General features: G+C 43.9%; 1 pseudogene; it reads right to left on the reverse strand.

The window, feature by feature from the left end:
* LOC103255967 overlaps positions 1-18,793 on the reverse strand; it is a 317,052-nt pseudogene that overhangs the window by 289,827 nt on the left and 8,432 nt on the right.

An 18,793-nucleotide genomic window follows, 5' to 3' on the forward strand; every position in this document is an offset into this window, starting at 1 on the left:
CCCCGCCCCCTGCCCGCTGCGCGGCCCAAGGAGGCGGCTGTGAGTCGCCCCTGGCGTGGATGAGTTCCTGCCGGAGGGAAGGCTGGGCTGCGTCCTGCACTCTGCCCGCAGGCCACCACAGCGGGGTGAGGGTGCGGAGGGAAGGCGCGGCCCTGTCTCCAGTGCGTATGCCCGTTTGCCTGCGCCGCCTGGGCCCTGCCCTTCGGCCTGCTGCCTGGAGGCCGGGAGGGCCGATGGTGGGCAGGAGGGCTGCCACCTGCCCTCCACCCCACAGTCTACCAGTGAGTCTCCAACAGGATGCTCCCGCCCTGAGCAGCCGGCATGGGGAAGAGCCAACAGGAACATGGGTCAGCATTCACACACACTCACACGGACTCACATACAGTTACACTGACACACACACAGACACACCCACACACTGACACTGACACACACAGTCACAGGCATACACTGACACACACGGACATTGACACACACAGTCACAGACACATACGCTGACACACAAGATACTGACATGCACACAGACACACTGGCTCACACACTCACGCGGACTCACACACAGACATGCACTGACTCATACTCACACTTTCACACAGTGACTCACACACAAGAGTGCAGCGCTCACACTGACACTGACTAACACTGTCACAGTGACACTGACACATACAGAAACACATGCACTGACACACTAACACTGAGTCACATGCACTGACACACCCACAGACTCACTAACACACTGACTCACACACAGACACACACAGTGGCATATGCTGACTGACACTGACTCTTGCACAATCACACAAACTCACACTGACACACCCAGTGACACACTAGAGCAGCACTCACACTGACTCACACTGACACACAGTAACTCACACACATTTACTTACACACATTCACACTCACATGCTAACACATACTCACACTGACTCACTAACACTGGCTCACACATATGCATTCACACTGACACATAAACTCACCCTCATACTTACACACTAACACTGACTCACATACACAATAACTCACACACAGACTAGCACACACTGACATACACTCACTCATAATGACAGACACACAAACACAAACCCATACTGACTCACACACACATATGCAAGCTCATACACTAATAACACTGATTCAGTAACACTGTCTCACACATACATTCACACTAATACACATAGACACACACTAACTCACTGATTCACATACAGGAACACACTGACACACACTAACATACACACACACATGACGACAGCCCTGACACACACATGCACACTGACACACACTGACTCACTAACGGGCACACAGTGACACACACTGACTCACACTAACACAATGACACACATGCATTCACACTAACACACACTCACACACTGATTCACACTGGTACAGACTGACTGACACACCGATTCACAAACACACACTGACTCACTAACACCTACACATCATACTAACAGTCTTGCACACACTGACAATGACACTCACAAAGACTCGCTGACTCATACGCATAATCACACTGACTCATTCACACAAACTCAACACCAACTCACACACATTCACACTAATACATGCAGACACACTAACATACACACACTGACACACTCACTGACACACAACTCACGTTGACTCACACACTGACTCACACCCATTCACACTAACTCATACACTAACTCACTGACAGGGACACACACATACAAAGGGGACCCAAAAAACCCCTAGAATTATCTTTTGGAAGGCAGGCCCCTTGTAGTGCAGTCTTCGCTTACCTGCCAGGTAAGTGTTGTAGGAACTCATCCACATCAGTGTATCAGCTTGCATTGTTCTGAGAGGCTGTGTGTGGCTTCAGTGGGTTTTTCTGGAGATTCTTTTAATGCATTTGCCCAATTCAGGATGGGTGACTGACAAGTTCACCTGCTCACACCACGATAAGAGTTCAACAGTTTTTGACAGAAAACTGGCATGACTCCTGTTTGCTACCCTCCCTGAGCAACACTTTTTGCTCAGGCAATCTCACCCTGAGCAACTTGTTTTATTTCCCTGGATGAAAAAGGGCCTTAGAGGAAAATGTTATGCCAACGTGGAAGCAGTGAAACAAAACATGGTAGAAGCACTAAAAAGGCATCAAAACTGACAAGTTCAAAAACTGTTTTGAGCAGTGGAAAAAGCATCTCAGTAGGTGTATTACATCAAACAGAGAGTACTTTGAAGGTGACTGAAGTTTAAGCATGTAGGAATGCATACACAATTTTTTATCAATAAATTTCGGGGTTTTGTGGATCTCCCTCTTATATTCACACACACAGAGACACACACTGACTCACTCATATGGTCTCATGCTGAAACATACACACTAACTTATGCATAGACACACTCACTGACACACCAACACACAAATATACACTCACATAGACACACCAACTCACACATAGACACACTGACACATGTGCTGACAGATTCACACAAACTACTGACACAGAAGACATACAATAACTCACACACAGTGTCATGCATCCACACAAACACACTAATGCAAAAGACATACACGTTGACTCACATACACACACTCAAGAGTAACACACACACTAATGCACAGACAGTATCATATGTCCACTCACACACACATTCATATCAACTCACACAGAGACACACTAATACACCCACACTAACTCACACACAGACACACTGACACAAACACCGACATAAACACCAACACACAGTGTTATACATCTACTCACACACTATCTCACACACAGACACATGCAATGACACACAGACACCAGTTCACAGTCTACTCACACACATTAACTGACACACATGGACACACATACAGTCACACATGCTCAACCGCATGCTCATGCCTCACACACTCACCCTTACTTACAAATTTGCACACACACACAGTTTAACACATATGCCCTCTCGTGCTCACTTACATAGACATACATTCATACACACATAGACACAACATATAATCACACGGATACAGTCGTCACACACACATGTGGAATCACATACACACTCCCATACTGACTCACACAAATTCTTTTTTTTTTTTTTTTTGAGTTGTAGTCTCACTCTGTCACCCAGACTGGAGTGCAGTGGCCGCTCCCGGCCACTGCAGCCTCGACCTGCTGGACTCTGGCGATCCTTCCGTCTCAGCCTTCCGAATAGCTGGAACTACAGGCGCGCACTACCACGCCCGGCTAATTTTTGATTTATTGTAGAGATGAGGTCTCGCCAAGTTGCCCAGGGTGGGTCTCAAACCCGCAGGCTCAGGCAATCCACTCACCTCAGCCTCCCAAAGGTTCGGGATTACAGGCTGAGCCACCCAGCCCGGCTCACACATATTATTATATGCAAACAGTAATGCACACTCACACTCAAGTGCACTAACCCTCACACACTCTCACACACCGGTTGAAATGTCCTTCCCCTGACCCCTCCAGCTCATGGAGCCAGATGTCATGATTACAAACAGGCCCTGGCGGATCATCACACCTAGGGCAAGGAATTCCCTTGCCCCAAGCCCCAGACTACTTGTCCAAGAAAGGAACATCCCCATGCCTTGCAACATGACTGTGACAGTAACCCGCATGTGAGCCTCGCCTGGCACTACCGCGTGAGCAGGATTACGGCTTGGGCACCTCCTGTCACAGCACCCTGCAGCTCAGCTCAGGCGCACATCACTGGACCTCTCTGCCAATGCCAGAAAAGGTAACTGGCATGACCACCCACAAGGCTCACTCCCCCACACCCGAGTCTCACTGAACACCAGGAGCACCCCCCTGTCATGGGCTCTCTGCCTTCTTTTCCCTGGGCTACTGTAGAACTCCCACACTCTGTCCTCTGCGGCTCTGGAGGTGACGCCCAGTGTGGGTCTGGGGACCGATTTGAGGGGTGGTTAGGGTGGCTTTTCTTCTGCAGGTTCAAGGGGAGAACCCATCTCCCACCTTCCTGCAGAGGCTGCCTGTGCTATGGGACCAGAAGCCCTCTTTCTACCTTCAGAGCCTTCTGTGGCTAGTCAAGTCCTCACTACACACCACTGTGACCCTTATTCTGCAGTCACAGCTCCCTCCGACCAGCTGGGATGGTTCTCCTCTATGTTATTGACAAGCACTCCCAGATCCTCTCCTCCATCCCAAGGACCTTAGCCACCCTGTAAAGCCCCTCTTGCTGTGTGAGATCACATGTGCCAATGGTGCAGGGTTTGGATGTGGATCTCTTGTGGGTGGGGAACAGTATGCAGCCTACTGCACCTTTTAAGTAGTCTTCTGTGGAACAAAGCCCGAGCCACATTGGGGTGGGACAGACACGCATTCACCAGCCAGCCCTCTCACCTTCCTGTGCCTCAAGAGGTGTCCTGCCTTGGAGAGAAGTGTGGGCTCCCAAGGCAGCCTCTGGCAGGCCCACCTGTGCCAGCGTTTACAGCTCGAGGACTGTGGGCAAGCAATCTGACTTCTCTGTGCTTGACGTGCAAATGGAGGCAACACCAAAGCTGACTCGTGGGGCTGTGAGTTGTGTGTTAATGCAGAATTCTCAGGACAGGGCTTGCCCCCTGCACATTAGCTCTTCTGGGGATCGGCAGCAATGTCTTCTTCACAGCCAAAGTCCTCAGTCTTGCTGTGGCCTTTCTCATGTGCTGGCTTCTCCCTACACACATCTCTCGTTTGATCCAGCTTCATGCAAGGGAGACCCAGCTCAGCGCTGGCATGTGCAGGGAACAAAAGCACACAAAGGAGAACCATCTAGGACATGGTCAGTTGGGTTCCACACCCTTCAAGACCACTCCGCAAAATACTATCCATTTTTCTCAGGGATGGTGTGGCTGCCCACTTTGACAAACCTTGTCACAAAAACCTATGGGCAGCATGGCCCAGTGGTCAGAAGACCCGTGTCCCATCCCGACTGCTTCAATTGCAAAAATGTCTTTGCAATTCAATACGTGTCTGCTAAGCAAAGTGTGTATTACATAACCCACCATTGTGTCTGAAGTCCTTTCCAAAGAAGAGTACTTTTCAAGGAAGAAAAGGAACCACTCCTCTGGAACAAGGTCATGGTGCATGCTTGCCAATGCTGCGTGAAGCAGTGTGCTCCGTGAGCTAGCAATAAAAAGAGGCTGAATGACAGAAAGGAGCAAATTGGGCAGGAGGCAGAGCTGCTGGTCACACTGACATTTAAACTACAGATTTGCAAAATATAATCAGAACTGGAAATTGGAAAACCAACCTGGAGGTCTACAAAGCTGCATTGTGGAGATTCATTGCTGCATTTCAGAATGCACTTCCCACTCCTCCAAGTGAAACTGGAGACTCCCTGGAACACTAAAGGTGGACTCGGTTCATCTCTGTGAATTTAATTTTCTAACCAGAAAGTACATAAACTCCTAACTTCAATAGGAAAGGATCCAGAGCAATGAAGCATAGTCTTGCCCCACAGCTGCATCATTTTGCTTCATTTAAGTAATGTGGGTGGGAAAGGACCAGCCTGTGTGCTTCCAGCAGACAGGAGCCATGGCAGCCATCCCTAAAACGAAACTCCAGGAGTTGGATGAGGGACACTTGGGGGAAAGTATTATTCCCTTTCTGCTGTGAAGTATTTTTATTTAATATGATGTCAGAACTATTCTAAGATGATTGTATACAATGTAAGGACACAGAAGCCTTATCTCTGATCACAGAATTTCTCAAAAGTTGCAGTGGAACTCCCCGCGAGTGTGATTATGCAAAGTTAGGAGGATTGCTCCAATCTTGCTCACTAGGGCTTTTACTAACAACCACTTTATAAGAATGAGTGATGCAACCCCAAATCCTCAGAAAGGAAAGTGCTGCTCGGTATTATCCATGAGACCTGGCATATATATAACCCAAGACACTTTCTGGGAAGATTTCACCACATCGAGCTATTAAAAGGCCTGAGGGAGCCCTGGGATCCTCATTCCTGCTCCGGCACTCATGGGCCAGTGAGGTACAAAGTCAGAGGTGGACAGAGACTCTTGCCCAGAAGTCAGTCACATCAGGCCCTCAGCTCCTGCCTCAAGTATCTGCAGATGCTCTGGAAACATTTGTTTAGTATTTCTCTATGAGAGAGTTTGCTCTGTGTCAGGCACTGTCCAAGGCACTGGGGAAAAACACTGCACAAAAACAGCAGACAACATACACAATTTGTGAGGCATGGCACCCACAATGGAGCAGATGAGGCAGCCTCAAAGAAGAGATGCCACCAGAGGCAGAAGCCCAGTGTCTGGGGAGCAGGGGCAGCAGCAGGTTGGGGCACGCAAGTCTGGCTCCCGAGTGGGGTGAGGTGCACACAGTGGCGCAGCAAGGACATCTGTCTGCAGTGTAGAGGCCTTGAGTTCTGGGGAAACAGCTCTGCTGATGACAGGACATCTTCTGATTCCTTGCCCAGGGCAAGTCTACTCCGAGGCTAAATCCTGGAAACTGCAATGTCGATGCCTCTGCCAGGGCTGATGAGTGCATTCTATCCTCCCCTCATATCAGGGACCTCCCTGGGGGGCATCCCTGGAGAGTTCTGGAAGCACAGAAGTAGAGCATCTGTCTTCTCACATTCAGGTAACCTTTCTGCCTTCTATATCAAATTACAGACACAACAAAAGGACAGTGTTGGGATGTCACAAGTGTTTCTTGGCCTGATTGTATAGAAGTTCTGTTTTTGAGTTATACTAGTGTTATTTTAAAAAGGGAGAAACCCACTAGTTTAAGATCACAGAGTATTCACAACATAGGCCATAAACATGAACCAAAAAAATTAACTAACTTAAAGAAATGAATACAGTGTAAGCTGTCTGACCATAAGTGAATCAACTATAATTCCATAACAGAAAGACAAAAGGAAAATCTCTAACATTTAGAAATGACACATACCTATATGTAACCTATAGGTCAAAGGTTAAGTTTCAGAGAAAATTTTAAAGCAGAACTAAAAGAAACTAAAAGCACAACGGATCAAATGGATACAGCTAAAGCAGTGCTGACAGGGAAAATTATAGTAATAAATACTCACATTAGAAAAAAGAAGAATATTTTCCCAGGTATGGAAATCTGGACCAATATTCTGCAATAAACCAATGTAATCTATCATATCAAACAGCTAACAAAAAATCATAAGATTATATCAATTAATATAGAAAAGACATTAAATGAACACCCAATTATGGTTTCAAAAAAACTCTCAGTACACTAGGAAAAGAGGAATTTCCACAGTCTTATAAAGATCATCTTCAAAAACTTACAGCTAATATCATGCTTAATGGTGAAAGATTGAAGCTTTCCCTTTAGGCCTGGGAGCAAGGCAAGGATGCCTCCTCTCACCATTCCCATCCTAGCCACTGAAATAAGGCAAGAAAAGATTATTAAAGGCATACAGATTGGAAAGGAAGAAATTAAACAGTCCTCATTACTATGACATGATTGTTTTCATAGGAAAGCTCAAGAACACAATTTTTTTAAAATTTCAAGAACTAAAGGTAACTTTAATGAAATAGGATATAAGATCGACACCCCCCAAAATTGTATTTATATATACTGACAATAGGCAGATAGACACCAAAATATAAACACAATAGCACTTAAAACTGCACCAAAGAAAAGGAAATACTTAGGTGTACGTTTAACAAAAGAGGTACAGGATGGATTTCCAGCATGACGGCGATGGAACAGGTCAGACTGTGAGAGTCTCTGCAAATGTGAGTGTCCATAAAGACTCTCTACATGAGTGGATGTGTGTCAGTGGGTGAGGGAAAGTCCCTCTGGGGGGAGACTCGGGTTCATGCACCCATGGCTCTCCTCCAGATGTGACTGAAACCCCCCACCGCCCAGAGATTGGATGTGGCACACAGAATCATCTGCTGTTCTCGAGGCTCTCCTGATAAAAGGAAGTGGAATACAGCTGATCTTCACAACCTGGAACCTGGCCCACATAATCACCTGTGACAGTAGAATGAGCCCTGGATCCATGGAGAGAGCAGGTCAAGAGGGCTGAAAAGGAGCCCCACCACTGGAGAGGAACACTCCCTGGAGCAATTTTCTCTATCCCGGGACCAGGCAGAGACCTGCTTTGCCCTGCCCAGCTCCACCAGCCTCCAACCTGGGACATAGAGGCTATCTCATCAAACTCTGAGACAGATGCCCCTCCCCATGTACTGGAACAGGAACAGACACATCAGATCTGAGTGGTAAGCTTGACAACAGCAGCAGCAAGCTGGGTGAGTCCGTATCAGATCTACATTCCTCCCATAGTAGTCTGTGGGACATCTGACCCAATATGAGAGCAAACCTATCTCTTTCACTGAGAGCAGAGGGGAGGAGATGAAGACCATAGCTGGAAGGAAGTTAAAGTTACAAGAACAACCTCAGAGAGAGTTTAATTTTTGTCTTTTTGTTTGTTTGTTCTGTTTATTTTTGTTTTTGTTTTTTGGCTCTTCTCTTGCTCTGTTTCTGATTTTTTTTTACTTGCTTTGTTTCTTTTATTTTATGTTTTTTAAAAAACTTCCTGCTTGTATTCGGGTGTTTTAGAAGAAGAGTACATCAAAAGGTTTTTTGTTTTTTTTTGTCAGTTTGTGTATTAGTATGACTGCCTTTAAAAAAATCTTTTCAGTTTTGTGTCTCTTTTAATTTGTTAGTTGGTATGCCTGTCTTTTTCCCTCTTCTTCATAACTCTCTCCAACTTCCTCTTGTCCTCCTCCTTCCTTTTTCCAGTCTTTTCCTTTTTCTTACCTCATTTTTCTTTCAGAGGGCAAACCTACACCCTCACTGCATGGGCAGATAGTAAGGCAGGGCCATTGGCTTTCAGGGGGCCTACACACTAGTCAGTGAATACTGGGATCTTCAGATAGTTTTTCAATCACCAATCTTCCTTCAATTAAATCTCAAAATGTTAAAAAGTACAACCCCCATTCACAGTCCAGCTTCAGAAATGAACAAAGCCAGAGGATCCATATAAAAGAAGATTCGGAGATTGAGCAAACAGAAGTAAAAGCTACCCCCATCCTTGAAAAACAAAATTAAAGAAAAGGTAAAAAAAATGGGGTGGAAAATCTATGCAAATAAAGAAAAATCAAAGGAAGAACATGGGTCTCACACAGATCTCGGGTAGGTCAGCCACTGAGAATACATACTTCAGAAAACAAAACATGAAGAGCCCCCAGAATGAATGGTCTCAAACCACAAACCCAGATATCAAGACACTAATAGAAGGAATAAATAGAAATACGTCGAGACAAGAGGAAAGTGTGAAAGAGTTGATAACTCAGAAATTAACAATAAAGAATAAAAATAGATAACAAACTGATAAGCATGAAAACAGAATTAACCAGCAGAAGAAAGAGTCTCGGAGCTTGAGCACCAAACTATTAAGAACATAGAAAAGAAGCTTAAAATAAACAGAACAAAACCTCTGACAGATGAGCGACTATTTCAAGAGACCAAACCTCTGATTAATTAGAATTCTTGAAGCAGATAGAGAATCAGAGACTACCATGGAACAAACATTCCATGAAATTATCCAAGAAAACTTCCCTCATCTAATCAGTGAGGTGACCATTCAAGCACAAGTGATTCAGAGAACACCTACAAGACAAGAAATGAGAACACAACTCCTAGACACATAGTAATTCACCTACACAAATAGGTATAAAAGAAAAAAATCCTAAAGGCAGCAAAAGGAAAGGATCAGACTATCTACGGAGGAGACCAATTAGAATAGCAACAGACTTATCTTCTGAAACACTTCAGGCTAGGAGAGCACGAAATCCAGTCTTCAAAGTTCTCAAAGATAAACAATTTCCACCAAGAATTACCTACCCAGCTAAGCTAAGTTTCATCAATGATAGAGAATTAAAATCCATTGCAGACATACTATTCTTAAGACCTTATGCTACATACAGACAAGTTCTACAAGAAACACTTAAGTAAGTATTAAAAACAGAAGAAAGGAAAAAAAAAGAACAACAAAACCCTTCCCAATAATGCAGACAAAAAGATTGAAAGCACACATGAATCAACACAAATATCATAAGAAAGACAACAAACAACAGCAGCAGCAAAAACAAACTCTATAGGAACTTCATGACAGGGACACACCTCCACATCTCTATAAAAGACTGAATGTGAATGGATTAAATGTGCCACTAAAGTGATATAGAGTGGCAAAATGGATAAAATATCAGAAGGCAATAATATATTGTCTCCAAGAGACTCATCTTATGAGAAAGAACACTTAAAGACTCAAAGCAAGAATATAGGAAGCAAAATTTCAAGAGAATGGAACACAAAAGAAAGCAGGAGTCATGAACTTAATATCAGAAAAAATACTCTTTAAGCTATCAAAAAATGTAAAAGATACAGAAGGTCACTACATAATGATAAAGGTTCAATCTACCCTCAAGAAATATCCATCCTGAACATAAATGCAGCCAACATAGGAGCACCAACTTGCATAAAGCTTCTTTTAAACAAACTTAGAAATGATATTGACTCTAAAGTCATCATAGCTGGGGACTTAAATACCGCAGTCAAAACCTTACACAGATCCTCAAGACAAAAAATCAACAAGGAGGTCCAGAACCTCCACATGATATTTGACTGAATGGACTTAACTGATACATACAGAACACTCCACCCATCAGCCACAGAATATACATTCTATTCATCACCACATGGAATGTACTCTAAGATCTACCACATACTCAGCCATAAATCAAGCATAAACAAATTCCATAAGACTGAAATTCTGTCATGTACATTCTCACACCACAGTAGAATAAAAGAATATATCAACACCAGCAAAGTTCCCCCAAAACCCACAATGACATGAACACTAAACAGCATGATGCTAAACAACTCCTAGGTCAACATGCAAATCCAAACAGAGATTAAAAGATAGCCAGAAACAAATGGAAATGAATAAACAATTTACCAAAAACTTTGGAGTGTCATGAAAGCAGTACTAAGAGAGTAATTCATGTCTATGAACACACATGAAGAAAATGGAAAGCTCACAAGTAATCAGCCTAACAAATCACCTAAGGAAACTGGACAAGAAAGACCATCAAAACCCTAAGATCAGCAGAAACATCCAGATCAACAAAATAATAAGCCAAAATTCAGAACATAGAAGACAAAAAGATTATACAAAAAACGATCGAAATAAAAAAACTGGTTCTTTGAAAGAATAAACAAGATTGATGGATCCTTACTTAGACTGAAGAAGAAAAATAGAGAAACAGCCCAAATAAACACAATCAGAAGTGCAAAAGATCAAGTCACAACTGACACAGAAGAGATACAAAAGATTGCCAGAGACTAGCATGTACACTTGTATGGAAACAAACTTGAAAACCTAAATGAAATGGAGGAGTTTCTGACATCACACAACCTCCCCAGGTTGAAACAATAAGAAATTGAGGCCCTAAGTAGACCAAAAACAATCCAGGAAATTGACTGTGTCATAAGAAAACTAACTACAAAAGAAATCTCTGTAGTAGATGGCTTTCCAACAGAATTCTACAAAATATGCAAGGAGGAACTGATATCAAACCTGTTGAAAGTGTTCCAGGCAATTGAGAAAGATGGAACTCTCCCATTATCATTTTGTGATGCTAATATCACATCGATACCCAAACCATGTAAAGATCCAACAAAGAAATAGAACTACAGGCCAAAATCCTTGACGAACATAGATGCTAAAATTCTTAACAAGGTCCTAGGAAACCAGATAAAACAACACATCTCAGAAATCATCCACCATGACCAAGTAGACTGTAGCCCCTGGAGCAGGGCTGTTTCAATATTTGCAAGATTATAAATGCAATTAAATACATCAACAGATATAAAAAGAAAAATCACATGATTATTTCATCAGGCGAGGAAAAAGCTTTTGATAAAATTCCACACTTCTTCTATAAAAACCTTCGTACATCTAGGTATAGATGGAACATACCTCGAAATAGTAAGAGCCATCTATGAGACATACAGCCAGTATACGCTAAACAGACAGACAATGGAACCATTTCCCCTGAAAACTGGAACAAACAAGAATGCCCACTCTCATCCCTCCTATTCAAAATAATGTTGGAAGCCCTAGTTAGAGCAATCAGACAAGAGACGGAGTTCAGGGGTACCCAAAGAGGAAAAGAGGATGTCAAGTCACCTCTCTTTTCAGATGACATGATTCTATACCTTGAAAACCCAAGAGTATCGTTCAAAAAACCTCCTTGCTCTGGTAAAAGAATTTGGCAAAGTACCAGAGTATAAAATCAGTGTGCAAAAGACAGTTGCATTTCTATATACTAACAGTAAACAAACAGAAATTCAAATAAAAAGCACTATCCCATTCATAATATCCAGAGAAAAAATCAAATACCTTAGTATTTTCCTAACCAGAGACTTGAAAGATCTTTACACTGAAAACTACTAACCACCGCTCAAGGAAATCCAAGATTACACAAACAAATGGAAAAATATTTCATGCTCATGGATTGGAACAATCAATATTGTTAAGATGTCCATCCTACCCAAGGCAATCTACAGATTTCTTGCAATCCCCATTAAATTACTTGTAGCATTCTTCTCAGACCTTGAAACAATACAGGAATTCATGTGGAAACACAAATGATCACGAAGCCAAAACAGTCCTCATGAAAAAAAATATGGGAGGTATCACACTCCCAGACTTTAAAATTTATTATAAAGCTACAGTAATCAAAACAGTCTGTTAATGGTACAAGAACAGGCATAAAGATCAATGGAGCAGGATAGAGATACAAGAAGCCAAACCTCAATCTCTCACCAACTCATCTTCGACAAAGCCTCCACCATACACAAAAATCAACTATAAATGAATGAAAGAACTAAACATAAAGCCTCGAACTATAAGAACCTTAGAAAATGCAGGAAGCTGGGCTCGGTGGCTCAGCCTGTAATCCTGCACCTTTGGGAGACTGAGGTGAGTGGATTGCCTGAGCTTGCGGGTTCGAGACCCGCCTGGGCAGCGAGACCTCATCTCTACAATAAATCAAAAAATCAGCCGGGCATGGTAGCGCATGCCTGTAATTCTGGTTACTTGGAAAGCTGAGGCGGAAGGATCGCCGGAGCCCAGCACGTCGAGGCTGCGGTGGGCCGGGAGTGGCCACTGCACTCCAGTCTGGGTGACAAAGTGAGAATCCAACTCAAAAAAAAAAAAAAGAAAATGCAGGAGACACCCTTATGGAAATTGAAACTGGCAGCCAGTTCCTGATCAAAACACCAAGTACCCGTGCCATAAAAGATAAAATAGATAAGTGGGACCTGATCAAATGACAAGTTTCTGCAAAGCAAAAGAACCCAGCAAGAGAGCAGGGAAAAATATTTGCCAGTTGTATGTCTGACAAAGGTCTAACATCTAGGATCCACCAGGATCTCAAAAAATCCAAAAAGAAAAAAACAAACAGCCCCACTGCAAAGTGGGCAAAGGATATGAATAGACACTTCTCAAAGAAGACATACAACCAATAGATACATGTAAAAAGGCTCAACCTCACCACTCAGCAAAGTAATGCAAATTTAAAAAATACTGAGATACCAACTAACTCCAGTCAGGATGGCCATCATCAATAACTCAAAAAACAACAGATGCTAGAGAGGATGCGGCAAAAAAGGACACTTCTGCACTGTTGGTGGGACTGTAAACTAATGTGACCTCTGTTGAAAACAGTGTGGCAATTCCTAAAAAAATCTAAAAATTGACCTTCCATATAACCCCACAATCCCCTATTGGAAAAATATCCAAAAGAACTCAAATCATTCTATGAAAAAGATACCTGCACGTGAATGTTTATTGCAGTATTGTTCACAAAAGCAAAAACATGGAACAAACCATGCTGCCCATCGAAAGAGGATTGAATAAACAAATATATTGTGCATATACATGATGGATTATTACACAGTCATAAAAGACAAAATTATGACCTTCACAGCAACTTGGATGGACTTAGAGTCTATAATGCTGAGTGATCTATCACAAAAACAAAGAACTGAATAATACATGTTCGCCTTCATAAATGGACCCTGAACAATTATCGTAATACCGTAAGGAAAGAATTGGCGGTAGTGGGAAACTGCCAGGGGCCGGGGCTGGGGGGTGGTGAGGTGGGATTGGCAGTAGTGTGAATCTACCGTTGGGGGGGCACACCTCATCAACACAGGTACCTGCATAATGAACATTTGTATACCTAACCCTGTGGTATTAGGGTACCCTGAGTTGTACCCCACCTCTTTAAAACAAAACATTTAAAAAAGCAGATGTACAGGATCAATATGAAAAGTATAAAAGAAATCAAAGAGGACCTGAATAAACAGAGACAAAAACCACTTTCATGCACTGAAAGTCCACTCTAAAATATATATGGGGCAAAAAATGACAGAATAGCCAAAAATAATTTGGGAGAAAAAATAAGTGGGAGTAATCACTCTTCCCAGTGTCAATACTTATGACAAACCTATAGTAGTCAAGAGAGCGTGGCACTGGTGTAGGAACAGACATGTAGTCAATGGAGCAGAATACAGAACCATGTACACATCCCAAAAATATGCCCAATTAGTTTTTAACCAAGTAGCAAGAGGAATTCAAATGAGGAAGGATACTCCTTTCAATAAATGGTGCTGAGACAATTGGACGTCCATAGGTTTACAAATGAACTTCCACCTAAACCTCACACAAATACAAATACTAACTCAAAATGAATCCTGGTCCTACATATACAAGTAAAACTAAAAAAATGTAGAGGAAAAAAACATTGGAGTGTAAGACTAAGCCATAAATTCTTTTTTTTTTTTTTTTTTTTTTTTTTTTGAGTTGGAGTCTCACTCTGTCGTCCAGACTGGAGTGCAGTGGCCGCTCCCGGCCACCGCAGCCTCGGCCTGCTGGGCTCCAGCGATCCTTCCACCTCAGCCTTCCGAGTAGCCGGAATTACAGGCATACGCCACCACACCCAGCTGATTTTTTGATTTATTGTAGAGATGAGGTCTCACTGCCCAGGCGGGTCTCGAACCCGCGGGCTCAGGCAATTCACTCACCTCAGCCTCCCAAAGGCGTGGGATTACAGGCTGAGCCACCGAGCCCGGCTATAAATTCTTAAACTTGACATCCAAAGCATTATCTATAAAAGGAAAAATCATAAACAGAAATGAGAGAAAATATTTGGAAACCACATATCCGTCAAAGCTTTTATATGTTGAATATATAAAGAACATTCAAAACTCAATATTTAAAAAGCCAAACAAATCAATTGGAAAATAGACAAAAGGCATGTACCGGCATCACACTGAAGAAGACATACAGGTGGCAAGTAAATGCACAAAGAGGTCGTGTCCAACATTACCACCATTAAAGACATGGAAATGGAAACCACAATGAAATATTACCACACACCAACAGAATGACCCGACACTGTCAGAGGCAGAGCATAAGGATAGCTACAGCAGGCCTTTGGGCATTCAGGTGCATGGAGAGAGCCATCCATGGAGACATCTGCCGAGACACTTCCAGGAATGGATGCACCATGGGAGGAAGGAGGCCGGCCACCACGCATCATGCAACAGGCATTGCCCTCCGAGTCCCCAAGTCAGACAGGTCCACCCTGAGCCCATGCATCTTCCCGTGTGTAGTCATTTCTTCTTGCATCTCATTGTTTGTTTCTGCGAGGGTAGAACCATGTTGAGCTGGCCTCTCCACAGGGCTTTTAAAATCTCAGGATGGCTGTTGGGAGAGGGAAAGTATTTCTTCCAAATGGCCATTAATAATGACCATTAATTAATAAAAGGTTGATAAATTTTTACAAATTTTGTAATTTTCCAAGGTTGTGCAACTGTGCAAAACAAGGTGAATAAATTCTAGTATAGCAACCTAGCTTTAAAAAAAAATAGTTGGCAATGGACTGTGTTATTTTAATCAATAATGACAGTAACTGATTAAAGCACATGAATTTATTAAATCTATAAGTTCAAAATAATACTCAGAAAAAAATGGAAAGCATACCTGTATAACCGAATGGACACCACTTTAAGTTACCAAGTCAACAACTTGTTACCATGAAATTGGTCATTAAAGAAAAGTGTTTTATCTTGTGTTTCTGGCATGAACTGTTTCACTTTAGTGAAACTGGATAGGAGAAAGCTTTTAAATATGGAATGGCTTGTGTATCAATGCAGAGGGAATGAGAGAAAGTTTACTGCAAACACTAGTGAAATGCTAATGAATAACAGTCAGGCAGTGGTCCCCAGTAGATATTAAAACCACCAGGAGAAAAGGCGACAGGAACTGGACAGGCACCACCTCAATGCACTGAGTGCTCAGCACCCCCGACAGCAGGGCATGTACACTGCTCTTGCCTTCAATGCAACCCAGGCTCCCGGCACACTTGGGAGGTGTACAGGGGCCCCAAGCTTGAACCTGCGGGTTCAGGTCTAGCTGTAGTCCATAGGGAACAGAGAACACCCATGAGGGGCCAGCCCCATCCAGGGTGTAGGATGTTCTACAGAATCACAGGATGGGACTTACCAAGTGCAAGAAAGACTCTGCCTGGTATGAGGACACCACCCTGGGAAGGGCTTGCTCTGAGGTAAGCACTGGACTGGCTGCTGGGCCCTCAGCTTCTGGATATTCCCTCGTTACTGACTGATGAGGCTGACTTGTGGGCCTAGGTCAGTGTACTCTGCTGACACAACATGCCTATACTGGACAAAAATGGAATTTATAGACAATAAACACCTGCTTTTCTTCAGGGAGTCCGGAACTTTGGTGGGCTAAGGGTGCCTATCTGACCTACCCCCATCAGAACTTGAAGCTCCCCGGAGGCTGCCCTAGGCTTTCTTTGACTGTGTGCCTTCCCAAGAGAGGGGACCTTCAGAAGACTTTCCTCTGAGGGTCTCCTCCGCTGCTCACAGTAACAAACCACAGCCCAGCACAGCTGCCTCTGAGTCTGTGAGTCCTTGTAACAAATCACAGCAGGGTTGTGGGAACCACAAAACAATCAATCCATTGATTTTAAAGGAAAATAATGAAAGATGGTGGGAGTCAAGCTGTTCTGGCATAAAAGAGGCATAAGAGACATGACAAGCCCCGAGTGGACCTTGTGAGGCAGCTGTGGCTCCACGTGCTGGGGCCCACCTTCCTCACCAAGCAGATCAGACAACCACCACAAAGTTCTGAACTTTCCTGCCGCTGTCTCCTTGACGACTCTAGAAGACCTCACAGACCTAGCTCACACTCACTAGGAAGCCCCACCTCAAAGACACGCCATCCGTTGACCTTCCAGGCTGGGTTTCCTGAATCAACATTCCTGTTCACACTGCTGAGTTTGGCTTCACAGCTAAATGAGCAATGGGCCTGCCCAACCCAGGAAATGTTTGTATGTTGCTTCCTGCTGATGAAGCTAGAGTCACACTTATAACTCCCCAGAAACTTCAAACTGGAGAGACTGGAGACCATTTGTGGATATGCCCATCAGCCAAGTCAATAAACGTCACAGACAGGAATGCTTCCCGCACATATCCCGAGGGCTTCCACATCCTATTCATGGGCACAAGCCTTCTACACAGGCAGGGGGCATAGTAATGCACCCATTATGCAGATGCAGACCCTGAGTCTCAGAGGATCCCAATGTATTCCCTCATGGTCACCCTTCAAGGTCACACTTGGAGTGAGCAGCAGGGAAAGGGTAGAGAGTCATATACACATCTGTTTTCTCACATTCACTCTTACAGGTCCACCCAAAATTCATCTTGCTCACATCAGTTGCCAAGATTCATCAAATATTCCAGAACAGCTCCATACTTTCCCTAGAGTGAGGGGCACACTAATTCTTAGGAACAACATTGATCTAGTTTGATCTGCAGTCAGGACTGGGCCCATCCAGGATGTCCACTAGGTTTACAACACCCTGCTGTGGTATGGATAGATCAGGGATTCAGGCAGGAGGGTCACCTAAAATATGGTCAGCACATAGTCCCCTGCCAGGATGGCTGCAGCAATGGTCACTTGTGTTTTCACACTTGCAGGGAGGTACTGAGGAGCCATCAGGAGAGGAATGACCTGAGTTTTCTGGAGAGAAGCCTAGATGCTGAAGTACACCACCTCTATTCAGAACAAAGCCAAGACTTTACAATCTGCAAGAGAGACAAACTCAGGTCAGCAATTGGGGCCCCTCCCTCCCCATCAGCCGCGGCCACACAGAGTCTGAGTGGATTCCAGGACAACTCAGCCTAACACCGAGTCCAGACAGAAGAGATCAGAGCACAGAACCCTCTGGCCCAGCCAGCCTGGTAACACAGGCCCCACAGGCACCACCCCGCAGTGACTGTAGAGCACACCTGTGAGGAAGACTTGAGCCCTGTCACTGCCTTCCTCTGCCTCACTGGGCTTGTGTCACCTGCTCACAGACAACAAGCCAACAACATAAACTTCAGTCCCATGAGTGGAGAGCACCACATGCAGAGGATGCAAGGACCCACACATTTATGGCATGTTGACATTAAAGCACTTTTTAAAATTCAGTCGGTACTTTGTATGGGCTGAATCGTGATCCTCCGCAAAAAAGTCAAGTGTTGAAGACCTAACCTCCAGCACCTCAGAAAGTGGCTGCGTTTAGAAATAGGGGTTTTAAACAGGTGACAGAAATTCAGTGAGGCCGTCAGGGTGACCCAAAATCAACAGGACTGATATTCTTACAAGAGGAGATCAGGATACAGACACACATGGAAGGACAGCCATCAGCAAGCCAAGGACAGAGGCTTCAGGGGAA

Source organism: Carlito syrichta, unplaced genomic scaffold (genome assembly GCF_000164805.1).
Source record: "Carlito syrichta isolate Samal-C Ts95f unplaced genomic scaffold, Tarsius_syrichta-2.0.1 Scaffold288787, whole genome shotgun sequence".
Classification (NCBI taxonomy): domain Eukaryota; kingdom Metazoa; phylum Chordata; class Mammalia; order Primates; family Tarsiidae; genus Carlito; species Carlito syrichta.